Here is a 15,828-nt window from a genome sequence, read left to right on the forward strand (position 1 = left end):
TGTGTACTGATTAAGGTGCCTTGTTCCAAGGTATTTGCTCTGGAGCCAGAGGGGCACAGAGCTTGGACTGGCCTCTCCTTCTGAGAGTCCTTGCTTGACCCATATCATCCCGACGTCTTCCCAGAGATTGAGGAATAGCATAAGGATTATTTCCACTTTACAAGCAGAGGAATGGCGGTCCCATGACCATCCCACCATCACCCCCTGAGATTTAGTGGCAGAAACATGCCAAAAGTTATGTCTCCCGTGTTCTAGACTGCTTCCTTTAGTCTTCCAGTAATCAATATTTGGAGTGAAGGTGTATTAAATTTAATATGAAGATGAGCTCATCAAAATCCTTCTGTGACACCTCTGATTCCTGAGGATGAATTTCTGAGGACACTGCCTCCATTCTCCTGATCACTGCTGGTGGGGCCCGTCCAAGGCAAACTTAACTTGGGCAGAGGATAAAACCTCTGATCCTTCACGGTTCTTGAGACCCATGTACAAGAAAACTATTTATCACTATAAATCACCGAGTTTGGGAGTAGTTTGTTATGCAGCGGAATTGCAGTGGTGGCTGACTAACAGAAAGGTCTTTTCATTAGTCTAATTGGGCTGATTTGGTCAAAGGCCATGACTATTTTAAAGTTCTTTATGCATTTTGCCAATTTGCTTCCCAGAAAAATTGTTGCAACATATGCTCCTTCCCACGCATTGATATTTGACTGGATTTTGCCTATAGACACACTAAGGTCTTCTATCCTTCCCCCCACTGCATGCCTCCCCTCAAGTACGTGTCACCTTCTTGCTGTTTTGTTTTGTTTTGTTTTTCAGTTGGCAATAGGTCTTAGAAAATGGGGCAAATTTGCGAGTGAGTGTGCAAAGGCAGTGGTCTGTTAAGTGATTTTATGAACTGTGGGTGGGTGTGTTGCCAGGAATAACATCACAGCAACTCTCTGCAAGGCCCTGGGCAATGCCCACCGTAAACTCTACCGCCTGCTAACATAGCCCCAGGTTTATATAATAAATTGCATCTCATTATCTCCTCCCTGGCGCCTTCCTGAGTAATCTCCAATGCAAGCTTGGTGGAAAGCCTAGAAGAAATGTCAGGCTTGCCAGAGCTCAGCCCTAAGGCCAACACTTAATAACCTACTTCAAACAGAACTGTTTTGTGACTGTGGCCCTTGTGGTGGGGAGGGGCTGGCTGTCTCTCTGTGTGGGCCTTTCCTTCCCAGAGGGCGTGTCTGCTCTCTTCTCACCTGTTCCACTCTGGGAGATTATGCGTTCAAACCCACCCCACATCCCCAAACAAAAGGCTTCCAAAGGCTCAGTTCTTGAGGACCAGGATGAAGGCCAAGGAAACTCTCAGAAGTCAAGGGGCTTTCACACAGAGAGAATACTGGAGGTGCATAAAGGTGCCACCATATCCGTAGAAACCATTTTCCCCTCAGGCCAAAGCAGTTTGCATTAAAGCTACGACCTGGCCTTGTTGGGGGAGGGTTTAGAAAACCCAGAGCAAGGGTAGGTTGGTAAACTTCTCCTGGAAAAGGCCAGATAGTAAATGTTTTAGACGTTGTGGGCTATATTGTCTGCTGCAACCTCTCGACTCTGTCATTGTAGGTGTAAAAGGAGTCATAAACAATACACAAAGCAATGGATGTGGCCATATGCCAATAAAACTTTATTTACAAAATCTTGTGGCACAAAGGCATAGTTTGCTGAACTGTGACTCAGGAGATGGTAGTTTAAAAAGAAGCCTTTAGCTGCTGAGTTGGGAAATATAGACATATCTTCATGTTTTCATTTAACAAACACTGAAATAGCCTCATTATGCTCCAGACATTTGGAAGAGCTTTATAAATATTGATGCACTTAATTATCACCATAACCTGAAAAGGCAAGGGCTATTGTTCTCCTCGGTTGGGTATAGAGGTGAGGTCACCTACCCAAGGTCACACAGCGGTAAGTGAATGTCAGGATTGGAATGCAAGCAGTGTGTGCGCTTACCCTTCAGCATGTGCTGTAGAGAGGCAGGCTGGCCTTCATGGAGGGCCCGTCCTCCGTGAACCATGCTCTGCATTAGCGTTGGGGGAGGGAATGGCCAGAGGTGATTAAGACCTAGTTCTACCCTCACGTTCCTCCAGCCCTGCAAATGAACAAATGTGAACACAGGAAAGCCTGGGATTCAATATGATTCCATTTCTAAGGCAGTCAGTGACCAGTAAACTCACCTATGGGATAAAGGTGAGAAAGGTGGTGATCTTGGATCATACTGAGTAGGACAGGCACAAGAAACCTTTATCTAGACGTCTGCTGTACCTAGGTTAAAAAAAAAAAAAATCATCAAGCTGACTCAGTAAAATATACACATTTAAAAGAAAAATTTAAAAGAAACATGGAGGCATGCCTGGGTGGTTCAGTTAGTTGAAGAGCTGGCTCTTGATTTTGGCTCAGGTCATGACCTCAGGGTCGTGGGAACAAGCCCCTAGATAGGCTCTGCGCTCAGTGGGGAGTCTGCTTAAGATTTTCTCTCTCTCTCTCTCTAACTCCTCCCACTGCTCACTCAGGATCTCTCTGACTCTCTCTCTCTCTCAAAAATAAATAAATCCTAAAAAAAAAAAAAAAAAGACATGGAAAATGATCAGCCCAAGCCTTGGGACTGAACAAATACCTTCAAAAATTGGCTAGGCACTCCCTCCTCCAAAGGAAGGCAGGCTCTGTACTCGCTGGCCCCAGCTCAGACGACCAGTTTCTCATGTCTCTTTGATTGTAAAGGCTATCTCATCCCAGTGTAGATCTCAGACCTCAGGCCCTCAGCTGGAACCCCCAGGAAAGGCCACCTGGAGGCTCTGATTTCTTTCTTTCCTGCCCCTCAACTTTAGTAGAACCCAAGTGGAGATGAGGTTGCATGGTCCTGAACCCACCACATGATGTACCTGCCGACCAGCTATCCACCCAGCCTCCAATCGCGCACACACTCTGGTCCCCGACCATCTACGGAGTCACCCATCCACAAGCCCACCAGCACATCACCTCCAACCTCTGTCCCTCCTGCAGAGAGCAAAGGGTCTTTTTGAAATGATTTTCATCTTGAGGTTGACCACGTGTGCTGGGTGTTTCCTGAGAGGATGACATCCTTGAGGCCTGTCTTCATAGTCAGGAAGTCTTCCCAGGTGCCGAGAGGGGCGGCAGGTTGAAAATGTGGTCACTGGTGTCTGACTGCCGAGGCTCACATCCACCACTTGCTGGCTTTGCGAGCTTGGCAATTTAAGAAACTTCTAGGTTCCTCACTCTTCTGACCTGCAAAAGCCACTGAGGTTAATTACCTAACTACCCACCAACCTCCACTCCACCTGTATCCAGATCATTTGCCATGTGACTTTGCAGCTTTTCTCATGGAGCGGTGGAGTCTGTTTGCCACCCCTCCAACATGGGCCAACTTTGTGACTTGCTTTGGACAACAGAATGTGGCGAAAGGGATGTTGTGTCAATTTGGAGCTGACCTAACAAGCCTTGGCACCCCTTCGTCTTTCTCTTCTTCCTCATGTCCTCTCTTACTCCTGCCCCACTATGTAAACAAGCCCAGGCTGGCGGGTGGAAGATAGGGGGGCCACGTGGCTCCAAATCCCCCATCGCTGCAGACAACAGCAGCTAATCAAGTCCCAGAGGCTGACCCGTAGCCGACATGTGACGAACGCAGGCAAAACCAGGAGGACGGCCCAACCTAACCTATTTACTCACAGAAACCACAAGCAAATGATTAGAGGTTGTTTTAAAATGCTATGTTTTGGGGTGGGTTTAAGCAGAACTATTGCAGCAGGAGGAAAGCCAGGTAATAGGATTCTAGGCCTCTTGAACCTCACAGAGCTTTGGAGGAAATGAAATGAGATGGTCTGTGTAAAAGCATTTTGTTCAGTGAATGGCACAAGGCAACATTCCATGGATTTTTTTAAATTTTTCATTTTAAAATAGTTTTTATTTAAATTCAATTTGCTAACATACATTCCATGCATGTTAACTGTTACTCTCAGTGTGGGGCCTCGTATCTCATGTGGAAACTACATTTCCCACCAAACTAATGGTGCTAGAGGTTGACACCACTGAGCATCCAAAAGGCTCCTTATGGACCATATGTAGCCCCACCTACAGTAGCCTGGGCTCTGCCTAACATTTCTAGACAAAACTTTTTACAGTTACATAATTAACAGGCACCCATGGACCAGCTGAGAAATGATATGTGAAGTGTGGTGAGCACGTGGTAATGTGAGACTCACCTGCCATGCAAATATGGGGCACCTGCCACCAGCCAGCAGGCAGGTTTCTACAGTTTCTCTGGGGCCCAGCTTCCTGGAGGACGTGCTGGCTCTCCTCTGGGAGAGGCTGGGACTGCACGCACCAGGACGAGAGAGCAGATGGCCCCTGGAGACCAGCCCTCCTCCCACTGCTGAACAGCTTTGAGCTTTAGTGGATCACGAAGAATTTGTGGTGCTGACTCTAATTCTAGTTTTAGAAGTGAGTCACAGCTTCGGCACCAGCACAATGGATTCTGTGTACAAGGATGGTTTTCACTGCCTTGTGTGTAGCAGCAAAAAACTGGAAATAGCTGGAGTAGCCATCATTAAGGCAGTTGGAGAAATATTCCATACACCGATGGAATATTATGCAGCTGTGTTTAAACCTAGCTCTTTTGACCTGGAGGGACTCTCTATGATGTATTATTAAGGGAGAAAATCAAGCTGCATGATAATTAATACACAGAGAGTGATCCTATTTTTATAAAAAAACAAAATTCCATCTAAGTGAATAAATATTAGTATAAGTTTGTGTAGGGCATGGAGAGGGTATGGAAGGATATACACCTAGAGGAGTGGAGTGGGAGAAGCTCGTTACTTTATCTTTTCTTTTCATTTTGTTTTTTATTTGCTGAATGATTCACATATGTTCTCACCCTCATCCCTCACTTTGTCCCCCCCAGTCCTCTCTTTTGCTTGGGATCTCTATACACACACACACACACACACACACACACACCCCACACACATTTTCTTCCTGAACCATTAGAGAGTAAGTTACATATGCCATGGAAATTTACCCCTAAGTAAATACCTAGATGTGTATTTGTGGTCCTAAGAATAGGACCACAGTGCAGTCATCAGCTTCAGATGTTTAACACTGATACTAAGCATGTTCTCTGATCACAAGAGAATCAACTAGAAATCAATAACAGAAAGGTATACGGAAATTTCCCACAAGATATGGAAATTAAATGACTTACTTCTAAATAATCCATGGGTCAAAGAAGAAGTCGGGGAAATGAGAATATATTTTGAATATAACAATGTTAAAGAATAATACTTCCATCTAAGCTACAGATTCATGTTTCATTTATACACTGTTAATAATTCATGTCCTTTACCATGTGACCTTTTTTTGAGAGAGATTGCAAGTGCATGAAGAAGGGGAGAGGCAGAGGGAGAGAGAGAATCTTAAGCAGGCTCCACGCCCAGTGGAGAGCCCAATGCAGGGCTGGATCTCCTGACCCTGAGATCATGACCTGAGCTGAAATTGAGAATCGGATGCTTTTGTCTACACCTGTCTACACCTGCCCACTGGAATGGGTTAGGGTTAGTTCCTTTCGCTGCTGACATTGGGCTGGAACATGTAACCAGCTTTGGCCAAAGCAAAGGGGCCAGACTGAGAATGTGCTGGTTCCTGACCAAGGCCTTGTATTTTTCCAGTGTCTTGTGCCTCTGTCATTATCACAAGAAGCACTTGCCCCCAGCACCTGATGCTGTTGCCATGGAGCCCAGAAGGAACACAAGTGGGGCTGACCAGAGCATAACCCAGCTGCACACACAGATCTAGAGTGGCCCAGCCAATTCCCAGCAACCTGAAAACACATACAAAATAAACACTTCTTGCTGCAGATCACTGAGATTTTTGCATTTGTTATATAGCAATGACTGACAAATACAGTAGCTAATGGTTATAAAACAATTCAGGGATCGTGGTGAGACCTTTAGTCTTGCTAAGTCACTATACATGCCACAATCCTTTTTCACAGATGAAGAAACTGAATTTAAGGTACTTGCTCAGTGTCACCTAGTTAATAAGCTAATAAGTTATGTGATCATGGGATCCGTTGCCTCTGGATTTGTGCTAGAATGACAATAATTGGTGGTGGTGGTTGTTTGAGCCACTGTGAGCTGGGTCTTATCTTACCTGCAGCCTAAGCATCCTGCTCAATCCACCTTCACAGCTTTCCCCCCACCTCACCTCCTGGCCTCATCTTCTCCAGCCCCAGGGAATCTCGGATAACCTTGGGGAGAAAGCTTTGCTTTCCTCAAACATTAGTTTACACCTGGGATCCTCCAAGGTGCTCCCAGGGTTTACACTTTTGGAGCACAGGAGGCAATGAGTTTGATTTCCTGTCTGCAGGTGGGCAGGGAGGATGAGAACAGGCTATGAGACAAAAGGGAAGGGGGTTGTGAGCATAAGATGAAACTGAACAGTCAGCTTCGCCCCAAAGAAGAGAAAGCAGGTCCTTCTCTGGCTTCTGTCAGAGTAGGTCAGTCACCAAATGCTCCGCCAGGCCTTCAGGGCTGGAGAAGTTCCGCATTTCAGAAAGAGCGATGACGAAGCTCATATCCGGAAGCCCTTCAAGGGCTGCGCTGAGAGCAAGAGCCAGGGTGCTGTATTGAGGGTGCAGAGGGTGTGAGATGAGGTACACAGATTGCCAACCTTGGTTAGTCCCTCTGGCCTGTGGTTCTCAACCTTGGCCATCCATTAGAATCACTAGAGCTGGGAAGCATTTAACAATCCCTGTGCCTTGGCCATACCCCCAATCCACTACATCAAGTCCTCTGTGGAAGAACCCCGGCCCTGGGATTTACCAGCCCTGTTTTAACTAGGGATTCCTCCTCTGCCCTGAGGGCAGCCACCATTATCACGTGCCCACCAGCTAGCAGGCGGCATGCCAGATACTCTACATGGTATCACAGGTGTTCCCCAACAAATGACATGTTTTTAACAAATAGGGAAACTGAGGCACGGGTAGCAAGAAGTGGCAGGTGCAGGAGTCAAGCCCAAACAGTCCAGAGTCCAGAGGTGAAGATCTTTATTTTTAAATTTTTATTTATTTTTAATTTTTTTAAGGTAGGCTCCACACCCAGTGTGGGGCTTGACCTCAGGACTCTGAGATTGAGACTTACGCTGTGGCAACAGAGTTGGCCAGGTGCCCCAGAGACCAAGCTTTTTATAGCCCTGCCACATGCCTCTGTGATTCAAATGACTTGAGAATTAGGACATCAGGCCGAAATTTCCACAAGGTTCAAAACAGGGCCCGGCCTGGGTGGGCAGAAAGAGCAGTCTGCTGTGGCTGGCTGGAGGGGATCCAGAGAAAGAAGCTGGATTCCTGGGGGTGGCCTTCAAAGCCTAAAGGGAGCAGATGGAAAGGGAATCAGGCTAAGCAGCCCAGTTTGTCCTTGTTCCCTGGACTCAGAAATAAGTAGTGTGGTTGGTTGAGGACCAACTTAGGGCCTAGAAAAAATGCCCCAAGACCTCCCTCAGGGTTGTTTTGTTTTTGCTTTGGTCCCTCCCTGCCCTTGACCTCCCTCCTTTCACCACCTCCCTCTTTAATATGAAAGAAAATTTCCGGGGACTCTCCCCACCAATTCCTGAGATGGGACTAGCCTGGTCATACTCAGTAAGTCACTACTTCAGTTGTAGAAAGAGCATATATATATATATATATATATATAAATAAGGAGAAGCACCAAGATTCCCCTATTTCCTTGAGATTAACAAAGACCACAAAGAGTTTCTAAAAGAAGTGCTACTAGGAAACACACAATGGAAAATGTTCCATTTAAGTAACAAATTATGGCCTACTTAATATATGTGCTGCCTAAGCGAGCACATTATGGCCTATTTAAAAATGAGCCCCAAACATTTTGAGTGATTATATCCAATCCTGGGAGTTTGGGTGCTGAGACTGCCACCTTAGTACATCAAGAACCGCATTGATGAGGAGACAGTGGCAGTAAGATGCTCACATGCTTTGACTTGAAATTCCACGTCTGGGAATCTATCTGGAAGTTAAACTAATCCAATCCATGGAAAAACTCCTTAAGCACAAATACGTCCCTGCAGGGTTATTGACAAAAGCACACATCTTCATGAGGAACAAGAGGGCCTGGGAAAATAGGGCCTAGGAAAATTGGTCATGAAAACCATTTAGCAACTGGAAAAAATGGTGAGGCTATAAAACGTTAAATGATGCTCTCAGGACACGAAACTTCATGTGTATCACGATTACACTGTGCTTAAAAAAGAAATGGAGGGGCACCTAGGTGGCTCAGCGAGTGAGTGTCTGTCTGCCTTCCGCTCAGGTCGTGATCCCGGGCTCTTGGAATCCAGTCCCACATCGGGCTCCCTGCAGGGAGCCTGCTTCTCCCTCTGCCTGTGTCTCCTCTCTCTGTGTCTCATGAATAAATAAATAAAATATTTTTTTAAAAATCAAAGAAATGGACTCCCCCCAAATGAAGGCAATTTTAGAACACAAAATCGTTTTTTGCTTTCTTGAAAAAATATTCTCTATTGTGTTTTAATAATTTACATACAAAACATCCTTTTTTTTTTTTTTTTTTTAAGAAGTCCAACCACTCGGTGGCAAGATGGAAGGCAGATGGGAGTAGTGGGACATGGAGAAGGCTCACACAGCAACTCGGGCAAGAGATGCTGAGAGAAGGTGATAGAAAGGTGGGGGGGGGTTGGGGAAGGAGGGCGGGTCAGAGTGGAGAGACATTTAGAAAACAGAATGGCAGAACTCGGTCTGATTGGCCAGGAGGGAGTGGGACGGGATAAACTGAGGCTTGGGGACTGAGTCTAGGCAATGCACTGAGTAGCAGAGCTGCTCTTGGTGGGAAACACAGCAAGGGGAACAGACAACAAGTAAAGAGAACTGAGGTTTCTTCTTCCTTCTGCTCCTCCTCTTCTTTCTCTTCTTCTTTAAGAAAAAAAATGCAGGGGTGCCTGGGTGGCTAAGCAGTTAAGTGTCTGACTTGGGCTCAGGTCCTGGGATGGAGCCCCGCATCAGGCTCCCTGCATAGCTTCTCCCTCTGCCTGCCACTCCTTCTGCTTGTGCTCTCTCTCTTAAATAGATAAAATCTTTTTAAAAATGACACCTTTATTGTGCTATAATTTCCATACCATAACATTGACCCATTATTAAGTATAGGAGTTGATTTTGTTTCTTGGTTTGTTGTTTTTTTTTTTAGGAGTCGATTTTGTAGCCTATTTACAAAGTTGTGTGACACCACCACAATCCCATTCTAGAACATTTCAAAAAGAAATGTCATTTTTACAGCTACTTCCATTCCTACATCCACACCAAGTAACCCCTAATCTTTCTGTCTCCATAGACTCGCCTTTTCTAGATATTTCATATAAAAGGAGTCATGCAATAAGTATTCTTTTGTGTGTGGCTTCTTTCAGTGAACATAATGTTTTGAAATGCTTTCATGCAGGCGGTTTCATCCATGTTGAAACATTTATCAGTGGTTTGCTTCTTTTTATTGTTGTGTAGTGTTCCATTGTATGTATACACCATATTTGTTTATCCATTTATCGGTTGATGGACACTGGAGTTGTTTCCATTTGGGGGCTATTCTGAATAATGCCTCAATTAACATTCATATACAAGTCTTTGTGTGAACATATGTTTTCATTTCTCTGGCGAAGACTGCTGAGTCATATGGCAATCCCATGTTTAACATTTTGAAAAACTGCCAAACTATTTTCCAACGTGACTGCATCATTTTACATTCTCACCAGCAACATATGAGGCTCCAATTTCTGCACAGCCTTGCCAACACGGATTATGTCTCTTTGATTAAAGTCATGCTAGTGAGTACCATTTGAATTTCCCTAATGACTAATGATGATGAACATCTTTTCATGAGCTTATTGGCCATTTGTTTATCTTCTTCAGAGAACTGTCTCTTCAAATCATTTGCCCATTTTTATTTTTATTTTAAATAATGCATTTATTTATTTAAGAGAGAGCATATGAGAGCTCCAGCAGGAGCAGGGATGGGGGGCAGAGGGAGAGGGATAAGCAGATTTCCTGCTGAGCAGAGAGCCCAACACCAATCCTAGGACCTGGGGATCATGATCTGAACTGAAGGCAGATGCTTAGCCAACTGAGCCACCCAAGTGCCTCTGGATTTGAATTTTTCAGAGCAGTTCTAGGTTCATACAAAATTAACCAGAAGGTACAGAGATTTCCCATGTAACCCTGTCCCCATATACACACAGATTCCCCTCATTATCAACATCCCACATCACAGTGTTATGTCTGTTACAGGATAACCTATACCAACACATCATTATCATCCAAAGTCTATAGTTTACATTAGGGTTCACTTTTGATGTTGTGCATTCCATGGGTTTGGACAAATGTATGACTTATGTCCATCATTATGCTACCATACAGAGTATTTTTTTATTATAAATTTATTTTTTATTGATGTTCAATTTGCCAACATATAGAATAACACCCAGTGCTCATCCCGTCAAATGCCCACCTTAGTGCCCGTCACCCAGTCACCCCCATACCCCGCCCTCCTCCCCTTCCACTACCCCTAGTTCGTTTCCCAGAGTTAGGAGTCTCTCATGTTCTGTCTCCCTCTCTGATATTTCCCACTCATTTTTTCTCCTTTCCCCTTTATTCCCTTTCACTATTTTTTATATTCCCCAAATGAATGAGACCATATAATGTTTGTCCTTCTCCGATTGAACTTATTTCACTCAGCATAATACCCTCCAGTTCCATCCACATCGAAGCAAATGGTGGGTATTTGTCGTTTCTAATGGCTGAGGAATATTCCATTGTATACATAGACCACATCTTTATCCATTCATCTTTCGATGGACACCGAGGCTCCTTCCACAGTTTGGCTATTGTGGACATTGCTGCTATAAACATCGGGGTGCAGGTGTCCCGGCGTTTCATTGCATCTGTATTTTTGGGGTAAATCCCCAACAGTGCAATTGCTGGGTCATAGGGCAGGTCTATTTTTAACTCTTTGAGGAACCTCCACACAGTTTTCCAGAGTGGCTGCACCAGTTCACATTCCCACCAACAGTGCAGGAGGGTTCCCCTTTCTCCACATCCTCTCCAACATTTGTGGTTTCCTGCCTTGTTAATTTTCCCCATTCTCACTGGTGTGAGGTGGTATCTCATTGTGGTTTTGATTTGTATTTCCCTGATGGCAAGTGATGCGGAGCGTTTTCTCATGTGCGTGTTGGCCATGTCTATGTCTTCCTCTGTGAGATTTCTGTTCATGTCTTTTGCCCATTTCATGATTGGATTGTTTGTTTCTTTGCTGTTGAGTTTAATAAGTTCTTTTTTTTTTTTTGAGTTTAATAAGTTCTTTATAGATCTTGGATACTAGCCCTTTATCTGATACGTCATTTGCAAATATCTTCTCCCATTCTGTAGGTTGTCTTTTAGTTTTGTTGACTGTATCCTTTGCTGTGCAAAAGCTTCTTATCTTGATGAAGTCCCAATAGTTCATTTTTGCTTTTGTTTCTCTTGCCTTCATGGATGTATCTTGCAAGAAGTTACTGTGGCCAAGTTCAAAAAGGATGTTGTCTGTGTTCTCCTCTAGGATTTTGATGGAATCTTGTCTCACATTTAGATCTTTCATCCATTTTGAGTTTATCTTTGTGTATGGTGCAAGAGAGTGGTCTAGTTTCATTTTTCTGCATGTGGATGTCCAATTTTCCCAGCACCATTTATTGAAGACTGTCTTTTTCCAGTGGATAGTCTTTCCTCCTTTGTCGAATATTACTTGACCATAAAGTTGAGGGGCCACTTCTGGGTTCTCTATTCTGTTCCATTGATCTATGTGTCTGTTTTTGTGCCAGTACCACACTGTCTTGAGGACCACAGCTTTGTAGTACAACCAGAAATCTGGCATTGTGATGCCCCCAGCTATGGTTTTCTTTTTTAATATTCCCCTGGCTATTCGGGGTCTTCTCTGATTCCACACAAATCTTAAAATAATTTGTTCCAACTCTCTGAAGAAAGTCCATGGTATTTTGATAGGGATTGCATTAAACGTGTAAATTGCCCTGGGTAACATTGACATTTTCACAATATTAATTCTTCCAATCCACGAGCATGGAATATTTTTCCATCTCTTTGTGTCTTCCTCCATTTCTTTCAGAAGCGTTCTGTAGTTTTTAGAGTATAGATCCTTTACCTCTTTGGTTAGGTTTATTCCTAGGTATTTTATGCTTTTGGGTGCAATTGTAAATGGGATTGACTCCTTAATTTCTCTTTCTTCAGTCTCATTGTTAGTGTATAGAAACGCCACTGATTTCTGGGCATTGATTTTGTATCCTGCCACACTGCCAAATTGCTGTATGAGTTCTAGCAATCTTGGGGTGGAGTCTTTTGGGTTTTCTATGTAGAGTATCATGTCATCGGCGAAGAGGGAGAGTTTGACTTCTTCTTTGCCAATTTGAATGCCTTTAATGTCTTTTTGTTGCCTGATTGCTGAGGCTAGGACTTCCAGTACTATGTTGAATAGCAGTGGTGAGAGTGGACATCCCTGTCTTGTTCCTGATCTTAGGGGAAAGGCTCCCAGTGCTTCCCCATTGAGAATGATATTTGCTGTGGGCTTTTCGTAGATGGCTTTTAAGATGTTGAGGAATGTTCCCTCTATCCCTACACTCTGAAGAGTTTTGATCAGGAATGGATGCTGTATTTTGTCAAATGCTTTCTCTGCATCTATTGAGAGGATCATATGGTTCTTGGTATTTCTCTTGCTGATATGATGAATCACATTGATTGTTTTACGAGTGTTGAACCAGCCTTGTGTCCCGGGGATAAATCCTACTTGGTCATGGTGAATAATCTTCTTAACGTATTATTGTATCCTATTGGCTAGTATCTTAGTGAGAATTTTTGCATCCATGTTCATCAGGGATATTGGTCTGTAATTCTCCTTTTTGGTGGGGTCTTTGTCTGGTTTTGGAATTAAGGTGATGCTGGCCTCATCGAACGAATTTGGAAGTACTCCATCTCTTTCTATCTTTCCAAACAGCTTTAGGAGAATAGGTATGGTTTCTTCTTTAAATGTTTGATAGAATTCCCCTGGGAAGCCATCTGGCCCTGGACTTTTGTGTCTTGGGAGGTTTTTGATGATTGCTTCAATTTCCTCCCTGGTTATTGGCCTGTTCAGGTTTTTTCTTTCTTCCAGTTCCAGTTTTGGTAGTTTGTGCCTTTCCAGGAATGCGTCCATTTCTTCTAGATTGCCTAATTTATTTCCGTATAGCTGTTCATAATATGTTTTTAAAATCGGGGGATCCCTGGGTGGCGCAGCGGTTTGGCGCCTGCCTTTGGCCCGGGGCGCGGTCCTGGAGACCCGGAATCGAATCCCACGTCGGGCTCCCAGTGCATGGAGCCTGCTTCTCCCTCTGCCTATGTCTCTGCCTCTCTCTCTCACTGTGTGCCTATCATAAATAAAAAAAAAATAAAAAATAAAAAAAAATTAAAATCGTTTGTATTTCCTTGTGTTGGTGGTGATCTCTCCTTTCTCATTCATGATTTTATTAATTTGAGTCTTCTCTCTCTTCTTTTTTAATAATGCTGGCTAATGGTTTATCTATCTTATTAATTCTTTCAGAGAACCAACTCCTGGTTTTGTTGATCTGTTCCACAATTCTTCTGGTCTCTATTTCATTGAGTTCTGCTTGAATCTTTATTAACTCTCTTCTTCTGCTGGGTGTAGGATCTATTTGCTGTTTTTTCAGACTATTTTTTTCTATCCTGAAAATCCTCTGTGTTCTGCTTACTAATTCATCCCTAGCCTCCAGAAACCACCGATCCATTTACTGTTTCCACAGTTTTGTCTTTTCCAGAACATCATATTGTTGGAATCATACAGTATCTGGCTTTTTCAGATTGACTTATTTCACTTATTAATATGTATTTATGTTTTCCTCCATGTCCTTTTCATGCTTGATGGCTTGTGTCTTTCTAGTGCTGAAAAATACTCCATTGTCTGAATGTACCAGAGTATTTTCTCCATTTACCTACTGAAGGACATCTTTGTTGCTTCCAAATTTTGGCAATTGTGAATAATGTTGGTGTGGATATAAACTGTCACCTCACTTGGGTAAATATGAAGGAGTATGACTGCTGGATTATATGATTAAGACTACGTCTAGTTTTGTAAGAAACTGCCAACGTCTTCCAAAGTGGCTGTACCATTTTGCATTTTCACCAGCAGTGAGAGTTCCTCTTGTTCCACATCCATACCAGCATTGGATGTTGTCAGTGTTCTGGATTTGAGCCTTTTTAATAGATGTGTGTTGGTATTTTGTTGTTTTAATTTGCATCTCCTTGATGTCATGATGTGGAGCATCTTTTCATATGTTTATTTGCTCTTTGCATATCTTCTTAGGTGTGGTGTCCTGATTTTTCTCCAGTTTTATTATTTTTTTAAGATTTAATTTATTTATTTGAGAGAGAAAGAGCACAAGTGGGGGGAGGAGAAGACAGAGAGGGAGAAGCAGACTCCCCACTGAGCAGAGGGCCTGAACTAGGGCTTGATCTCAGGACCCTGAGATTATGACCTTAGCCAAAGGCAGACGCTTAACCAACAGAGCCACCCAGGCACCTCAGCCATTCACTTATTAGTTCTAATTTGGGGGTTCAGTTCTTTCAGATTTTCTACACAATCATGTCACCTGCAGAGGTTTAAATCTTCCTTCCCAATCTGTATACTTTTTATTTCACTTTCTTGTCTTATTGCATTAGCTAGGACTTTCTGTACAATGTTAAAAGGAGTGGTAAGAAGACATACTTGCCTTATTCCTGATCTTAGCTGGACAACTGCTAGTTTCTCCCCATTAAGTATGATGCTTAGTGTAGTTTTTTTTTTTTTTTTTGTAGAATTAATTTATCAAGTTGAAGATGTTCCCCTCTATTCCTATTTTGCTGAGAGTTTTTATAGTGATTGCCTGTTGGATTTTGTCAACAGTTTTTTCTGTATCATTGATATGGACAGTGATTTTTTAATTCTTTAGCCTATTCATATTATGGATTACATTAATTGTTATTCTAATGTTGAACCAATCTAGCATACCTAGGAAAAATCCCACTTGGTCATGGTATATAATTCTTTTTACAAATTGTTTAATTTGTAAGTTTTTTGTTGAGGATTTTTGCATCTATGTTCAAGAAAAATCAAATTGGTCTATAGTTGTCTTGTAAATAAATGTCTTTGTCTGATTTTAGTGTTTGTTAGGGAAGTGCTGGCTTCATGGAAGAGTTAGGAAGTATTCCTTTTGCTTCTGTCTTCTGGAAAAGATGTTCCAATTGTAGATGTTCTACAATCTACCAATTGTAGAAAACTGGTATCATTTCTCTCTTAAATGTTTTGTAGAATTCACCAGTGACCCCATGTGGGCAGTTGTTTATCCTTTTATAGTTGAGTAGTAAGAGTTCTCTATATATTCTCTATAGAAGTACCTTATTGATATATTTTTTCCAAGTATTTTTTTCCCAGTCTGTGGGTTGTCTTGTCACTTTCTAGATAGTGTCTTTTGAAGTGTAAATGTTTTTAATTTTGATTAAGTCAAATTTATCAATTCTTTCTTTTATTATTTGTACTTTTTAATTTAATTTTTTAAAAAGATTTATTTATTTATTTATTTATTTATTTATTTATTTATTTATTTATGATAGACATAGAGATAGAGAGAGAGAGAGAGAGAGGCAGAGACACAGGCAGAGGGAGAAGCAGGCTCCATGCCGGGAGCCCGATGCGG

This window comes from Canis aureus, chromosome 26 (genome assembly GCF_053574225.1).
Source record: "Canis aureus isolate CA01 chromosome 26, VMU_Caureus_v.1.0, whole genome shotgun sequence".
NCBI lineage: Eukaryota > Metazoa > Chordata > Mammalia > Carnivora > Canidae > Canis > Canis aureus.